Raw genomic sequence first — 8,118 nt, forward strand, 5'->3', positions numbered from 1 at the left:
GAAATCAGGAGCTTCACAGACAAAAACAGACTAAGGGAATTTATCTCCACCAAACCAGCAATGCAAGAAATGCTAAAGGGTCTACTGTAAAATTAAAGAAATAGAAAGCAAAGAAGGAACACAGGGGTATAGAATAAAAATGGCGTCTAATAAGTATCTATAAATAATAACTTTAAATGTAAATGGACTAAATGCTCCAATCAAAAGACATAGGGTAACGGATTGGATAAGAAAACAAGACCCATATATCTGTTGTCTACAAGAAACCCATCTCAGAAAAAAAGATGCACACAGACTGAGGGTGAAGGGATGGAAAAAGGTTTTCCAGGCAAATGGAAATGAAAAAAAAAAAGCTGGGGTAGCAATACTTATATCTGACAAATTACTGTATTTTTCGGACCATAAGACGCACTTTTTTCCCCCAGAAGTGGGGGGGGGGGGGGGGAAATCCCTGCGTCTTATGGTCCAAATATAGCCTACACATATACTTTAAAAAAAAAGTTTTTTTACTTGCCCGGCTCTGTGTGGTCTCTGTGTGCTTGCCCGGCTCTAAAATGGTTCTAAATGCTGCTGTTTACTTTACAGGGTTGATTACATGTGTTTATGACTGTGATGTTGGGTTTTAATGCACAGAAAATATTTTAGGACACTATTTGTTTCAGAATCTTTTTTTCTTCATTTCCCTTCTCTAAAAACTGGTGCGTCTTATGGTCCGGTGCGTCTTATGGTCCAAAAAATACGGTAGATCTCAGAGTGAAGGACATAACAAGAGATAATGAAGGCCACTTCATAATACTAAAGGGAGCAATCCAACAAGAAGAAATAACCCTGGTAAACATATATGCACCCAATACGGGAGCACCCCAATATATAAAAAACTGCTGGAGGACATTAAGGGAGAGATTAATAGCAATACAATCATAGTAGGAGACTTTAATACCCCACTATCACCCTTTGACAAATCATCTAAACAAAAAATCAGCAAAGAAATATCAATCCTAAATGACTCGCTAGACCAGATGGAATTAATCGATATCTTCAGAACATTCCACCCCAAAGCCACAGAATATACATTCTTCTCAAGTGCACATGGGACATTCTCAAAGATAGACCACATTTTGGGACATAGGCAAAGTCTCTTCAAATTCAAGAAGATAGAAATCATATCAAGCATCTTCTCAGATCATAGTGGCATAAAACTGGAAATTAACTACAATGAAAAAAATCCAAAGAAATCAAACACATGGAGACTAAACAGCATGCTATTAAACAAGGACTGGGTTACCAGAGAAATCAAGGAAGAAATTAAAAACATCCTGGAAACAAATGACAATGAAAACACAACTATCCAAAATCTATGGGACACAGCAAAAGCAGTTTTGAGACAGAAGTTCATATCCCTACAAGCCTATTGCAAAAAAAACTAGAAAAAATGGTAACAAATGATCTAACTCTACAACTCAAAGAGTTAGAAAAAGAGCAACAAGAAAAACCCCGTGTAAGCAGAAGGAAGGAAATAACAAAAATCAGAGCGGAGATAAATGATATAGAGAATAAAGAAACAATACATAAGATCAACAAAACCAAGAGCTGGTTCTTTGAAAGAATAAACAAGATAGATGAACCTCTAGCCAGGCTAACCAAGAAACAAAGAGAGAGGACCCAAATAAACAAAATCAGAAACGAAAGAGGTGAAATAACAACAGACCCCGCCGAAATATTACAAAGGATTGTTACAAAATATTATGAACAACTCTATTCCAACAAACTGAACAACCTGGAGGAAATGGACATATTCCTAGAAAAATACAACCTTCCAACACTCAATCAGGAAGAATCTAAAAATCTCAGTAGAGCAGTGACTTGGGAAGAAATTGAAACAGTCATCAAAAAGCTTCCAGCAAACAAAAGCCCAGGGCCAGATGGCTTCACAGGAGAGTTTTACCAAACATTCAAGGAAGAACAAAAACCTATCCTTCTCAGACTTTTCAAAAAAATTCAAGAGGAAGGAACATTTCCAAACTCCTTCTATGAAGCCAGCATCACCCTAATACCAAAACCAGATAAAGACAACTCAATGAAAGAGAATTACATGCCAATATCCCTCATGAACATAGATGCCAAAATCCTCAACAAAATTCTAGCAAATCGGCTCCAGCAGAGCATCACAAAGATCATACACCATGACCAAGTAGGATTTATTCCAGGAATGCAAGGTTGGTATTAATATCTGCAAATCAATAAACGTGATACATCACATAAACAAATTGAAAGATAAAAATCATATAGTCATATCAATTGATGCAGAAAAAGCATTTGATAAAATCCAACACCCTTTCCTGATAAAAACTCTCAACAAGGTGGGAGTACAAGGATCATACCTCAACATAATAAAAGCTATATAGGATAAACCCACAGCCAACATCATACTCAATGGGTAAAAATTAAAACCATTCCCTCTAAGAACAGGAACAAGACAGGGATGCCCACTATCGCCACTCCTCTTTGACATAGTACTGGAGTACTAGCCATTGCAATTATACAAGAGGAGGAAATAAAAGGCATCCAAATTGGAAAAGAAGAAGTAAAGTTATCCTTATTTGCAGATGACATGATATTGTATATAAAAAAACCAAAAGACTCCATTAAAAACTAATTGGCTTAATAAATGAATTTGGCAATGTAGCAGGATACAAAATTAATGCCAAGAAATCCATGGCATTTCTATACACCAACAGTGAACATACAGAAACAGAGACTAAAAAAGCAATTCCATTTACCATCGCACCAAAAAAATTAAGATACCTAGGAATAAACTTAACTAATGAAGTAAAGGACCTATACGCGGGAAATCTACATGACACTGAAAAAGAGATAGAGGAAGATGTAAACAGATGGAAGAACATACCATGCTCATGGATTGGTAGAATCAACATCATCAAAATGTCCATACTTCCTAAAGCAATCAATAGGTTCAATGCACTCCCCATTAAAATACCAATGGCATATTTCACTGACCTAGAAAGAACTCTCCAAAAGTTCATTTGGAACAATAAAAGACCCCGAATAGCCACAGCAATCCTGAGAAAGAAGAGTAAAGTAGGAGGGATCTCAATACCAGACTTCAAACTGTATTACAAAGCCACTGTTCTCAAAACAGCCTGGTACTGACACAAGAACAGACATATAGATCAATGGAATCAAATCGAGAACCCAGATATCAACCCAAATCACTATGCTCAATTAATATTTGACAAAGGAGGCACGAATATACAATGGAGTCAAGACAGTCTCTTCAATAAATGGTGTTGGGAAAATTGGACAGATACATGCAAAAGAATGAAACTAATCACCAACTTACACCATACACAAAAATAAACTCAAAATGGATACAGGACTTAAACATCAGACGGGAAACCATAAAAATACTAGAAGCATCCATAGGCAACAAAATCTCAGACGTATGCCAAAAGAACTTCTTCACTGATACTGCCCGTAGGGCAATGGAAGCTAAAGAGAAAATAAACATATGGTACTACATCAAAATAAAAAGCTTTTTTACAGCAAAAGAAACCATCAGCAAAACAACAAGAAAGTCCACTGTGTGGGAGAACATATTTGCAAATGTTACCACTGATAAAGGTTTAATCTCCAACATCTATAATACGAACAGCTTATACAACTAAATAAAGGGAAGATGAATGATCCAATTAAAAAATGGGCAATGGACCTAAATAGAATATTTTCAAAAGAAGACAGAAGGAAGGCCGAAAGGCACATGAAAACATGCTCAAAGTCACTAATTATCCGAGAGATGCAAATCAAAACAACAATGTGGTACCATCTCACGCCTGTCAGAATGGCCAACATCAACAAATCAACAAATGACAAGTGTTAGCGAAGTTGTGGAGAAAAAGGAACCCTCGTGCACTGCTGGTGGGAATGCAGACTGGTGCAACCACTGTGGAGAACAGTGTGGAGTTTCCTCAAAAAACTGAAAATGGAACTCCCATTTGACCCAGTAATCCCACTCCTAGGAATATATCCCAAGAAACTAGAAACACCAATCAGAAAGGATATATGCACCCCTATGTTCATAGCAGCACAATCTACAATACAATAGCTAGAATCTGGAAACAGCCTAGGTGCCCGTCAGCAGATGATTGGATCAAAAAACCATGGTACATCTACACAATGGAATACTATGCTGCCATAAAAAAGAAGGAATTCTCATCATTTGCAGCAACCTGGATAGAACTAGAGAACATCATGCTGAGTGAAATAAGCCAGTCAATGAAAGAGAAATACCACATGGCCTCACTCATTTATGGATATTAAAGAACATTATAAACTGACAAACCAAAAGTCAGATATAAAGACAGTAAAGCAATAAGCAGACTGTAAAATTACAGCGGGGAGAGTAGGGAGATCTGGGGGAGATAAGAGATCAACCGAAGGACTTGTATACATGTATATAAGTACAACCAATGGACACAAAACTCTTGGGAGGGAGGGTATGTATGGGAGGGGGGGGGCAATGTTAAAATATGTACACAGATAATAATTTAATAAAAAAAATATTATGAAGCTAAATAAATAAATAAATAAATAATAAATAAAAAACATGATTGTAATATTATTAGTGTTACAGAATTTACCAGGTGACAGAAGAACACACAGGAATACTTGGAGACACAGCAAAGACCCATTTATTGGGTATTTTCAGATGTTTCATATGTACCAGTATAGTGACTCAGGAGAGACTTTTTCTCCCAAATCCTGAGACCCCCAATATGGAGGAAGCTTTCCCTTTATACTCTTCAGTTTTTTTGTCCCCCAAATATGGGATGAGACGTCTGGACCTTTTGCAAACTTTGCAAAAAGACCCGTGTATTGGGGAGGGAGCCATGAGACCACACCTAAACGCCTGGCCTGGCTCCAGTGCTGATAACTTCATCTGGGGGTTGTGTATTACTCATGGTTTATGGCCTCTCTAAAATGGGAGTAATACTTAAATAAAAGGTCTTGCAAGAAGGGGCAGTGACTAGACTACCCTATCTAATAAAAGAGTAATATATAAATTAACAATCACTCTGCTACACCCATAAGCCATGCCCACAAGCCAATCAGAGCAAATATGCAAATTAACCCCAACCAAGATGGCTACAGCCACAGAGAGCATGAGGAAGGCTTAGGTTTCCCTGACAATAGAGGAAGTCAAGCTTTCCACCTGCCCTTGCAGGCCTAAGCCTCCACTCAAGGCTATAAAGTTGCAATTATAGAAGGTAAACAAATCCAAACAGAAATAGCGGCAGCCACTGAGCAAGCAGAAGGCTTGGCTTTGCTTCAGGCTACAAAGTTTCAATTGTAGAAGGTAAATAAATCCCAGGTACCAGGGCCTCTGCTTGGGTACCGGGGGGCATGGCCAGCCTGAAAACCACCACAGGCCCCTTGCCCAGGCCACCACAAGTCCAAGGGAACCCCCGCCCTGATCTAGGACACCTTTCAGGGCAAACCAGCCAGCCCCCACCCATGAACCAGACCTCTATCTGGTCCCAGATTGGAAAGGGTGCAGGCTGGGCACCCTCCCTCCCCCGCCCCGTGCACAAATTTTGTGCACCGGGCTTCTACCAGACTAGTAAGAATATGCATTAGGTTACTGGAACAGATTCAGATGGCTAGCCCCCCATAATATCTCATTTTTCCCATCATTATCACATCTAAAAATCAATAGATCTTTATTATTATCAGACATACAATGTTTAAATGTCCTCGATTTTCTCATCCTTTTGTTTTGTTTGTTTGTTTTGATTTTGTGGTATCCAAATAAATTCCATAGATTGCAATCATGTAATATGTCTCTTTTAATTATGGGTTACCTGGACTTTTATAAGAAAGTCCAATGAGCTGCTAGCTTGTTTAAACCACTGTTGCTTGGAGTGTCGTGACATCCTAACACCTTGCCTCTCCAGGAGACTGCAGGTGTCTCAGCCCAGAACCACTGCAGGCTCCAGCTCTCAGGACAAGCCTATGGCTCATTAGAGGCCTGGGCCACCTAGAGCAAGGGCAGGGCTAATGTTCAGAGCCCAATTCAGTCTTGTGCCAAAACATTATCAGTCTGTTTAAGGCCATCTATTAACCAGGACAGCTAACAGGACTCACTGAGAGTACCTGATTTTCCCTCAGAGTAGCTCAGGCCTGGTTCACCTAAGCCTGAAATTTCTTTCCCATGTTGAGGAGCATGCTGAGATTTAGTGAATTTGTAAAATGGTGTTTCACAGATCAAACCTAGGATAGCGGTCAGGAAACTTTTTCTATAAGGGGGCAGATAATAATTACTTTAGTTTCATGTGGTCATACTGTTGCAACTATTCAATTCTGCTATTCACTACAAAAGCAATCATAGAGAATATGTAAACAAAAAAGTGTGTCCTAATAAAACTTTATTTATAGATATAAATTAAATTTAATATAGTTTTCATGAAATATAATATACAGTATATTAGTATCAATTATACTTTATAATTATACAATGTTATACTATGAAATAGTATGGTATTTAGTGTCATAAGACATTATTTTTCTTTAATTTGCTTTCTACCATTTAAAAATAAAAAATAAAAAATATTTTTAGCTTCGTGGCCCTACATATTATAAATAGATGGCAGACCAGATTTATTAGCCTGTAGGCCAAAATTTGCCAATCCCTGATCTAGACCAATCTTTTCATTACACTTACTGAGAATTAAACTGAAAACCAGAAAGGTGAATTAATTCATCCAAAATCACACAGCAAGTTGATGACACAGGTCAAAGAGGAGAATATGCAAAAACAGGAAATGCAAGAACTATTTGAAAGGCCAAAGACACAAAACAACAGCTTTTACTCCATCCCACGTGGATACACAATGACAACAGAAAGCTCAACTGCAGTGCCTGTCTCCTAGTAACCACAGCATCTCTGATGAAAGATTGCTCCAACTTCTTATTTATAACTTACTTCCCAATAGGGAGAGTGAGCGATTTGTTTATATTTAGTTACAAGAGCCTGAGAAATCCTGATCTACTGTCTTAGGATAGACACAACCTTATGGCCACAGCTGCCAGGAAATGGAAGAAAGCAAAAAGCTGCAATGCACAGAGTTGTCCCTGACACCAACAACAAGGGTCACATATAGCAGTCACTGACTGTGTACCATAAATAACAGATGGCGTGAGGGAGACAGGAGGGAAGGGAAGCATTCCTATTTAAACCCTACGGAGGTGGTCATTAGGCAAACCTTTCTGAACCTTGTTCATTACTGGGAGCTTTTGTTAATTTGCCTGCTTTTGACTTAGCATTACTTTGTTTCTGGTTCCTAGAATTATGTTCCTGAAGATGGACTCTGCTCTCTCTAAAGGGCTTCCTTGGGTCCATAGAAAATTGGTGATCTGAGGTCTATGGAGAGAGCACAAAGATCTTGCACCCCCCTGGGTTTTGTAATAACTATAAAAGTGCAACAGTCCATAAGTAGACGAGGGTTCATGGGCCTGAGTCAGAGATTTCATGTGGAGTTAGGTAGAGTTGACAAATGAGGCCAAAATCAGAGAAGGTGGACACTGAAGGGGTTATCTGAAGTGTATCTAACGTGGTTCAATCAGCCTCCCCCTCTTTTTTTTTTTTTTTTTTTTTGTTTTGTTTTGTTTTGTTTTACCTCTGCAGGCTCAGAGAGGATAAGTGACTTCCATAAGATTATACAGCAGATTCTGAGTCCATAGTTCATTGATTACTGCTCCATGACCTTTCTGTTGCCTAAACAGCCTCTAAACTGAGGCAGAAAATACCTCAAAGCACCAACATGATAAATAGATGCAGAGCCTACGCTTCCTTCCTTCCTTCCTTCCTTCCTTCCTTCCTTCCTTCCTTCCTTCCTTCCTTCCTTCCTTCCTTCCTTCCACAAATGCAAACAGACAACTATGTGTCATTGCCCCATCATAGGACAGTAGTTGAAAAGTGACATTTTTTAAAAGAATGAGGGAGACAAGCTCTAAAATGGTAACCACTCCATTTGTGTGGTGCTTTTCAATTAATAGAGATCTTGCACCCCCCTGGGTTTTGTAATAACTATAAAAGTGCAA

Source organism: Pipistrellus kuhlii, unplaced genomic scaffold (genome assembly GCF_014108245.1).
Source record: "Pipistrellus kuhlii isolate mPipKuh1 unplaced genomic scaffold, mPipKuh1.p scaffold_m20_p_2, whole genome shotgun sequence".
NCBI classification, from domain to species: Eukaryota; Metazoa; Chordata; class Mammalia; order Chiroptera; family Vespertilionidae; genus Pipistrellus; species Pipistrellus kuhlii.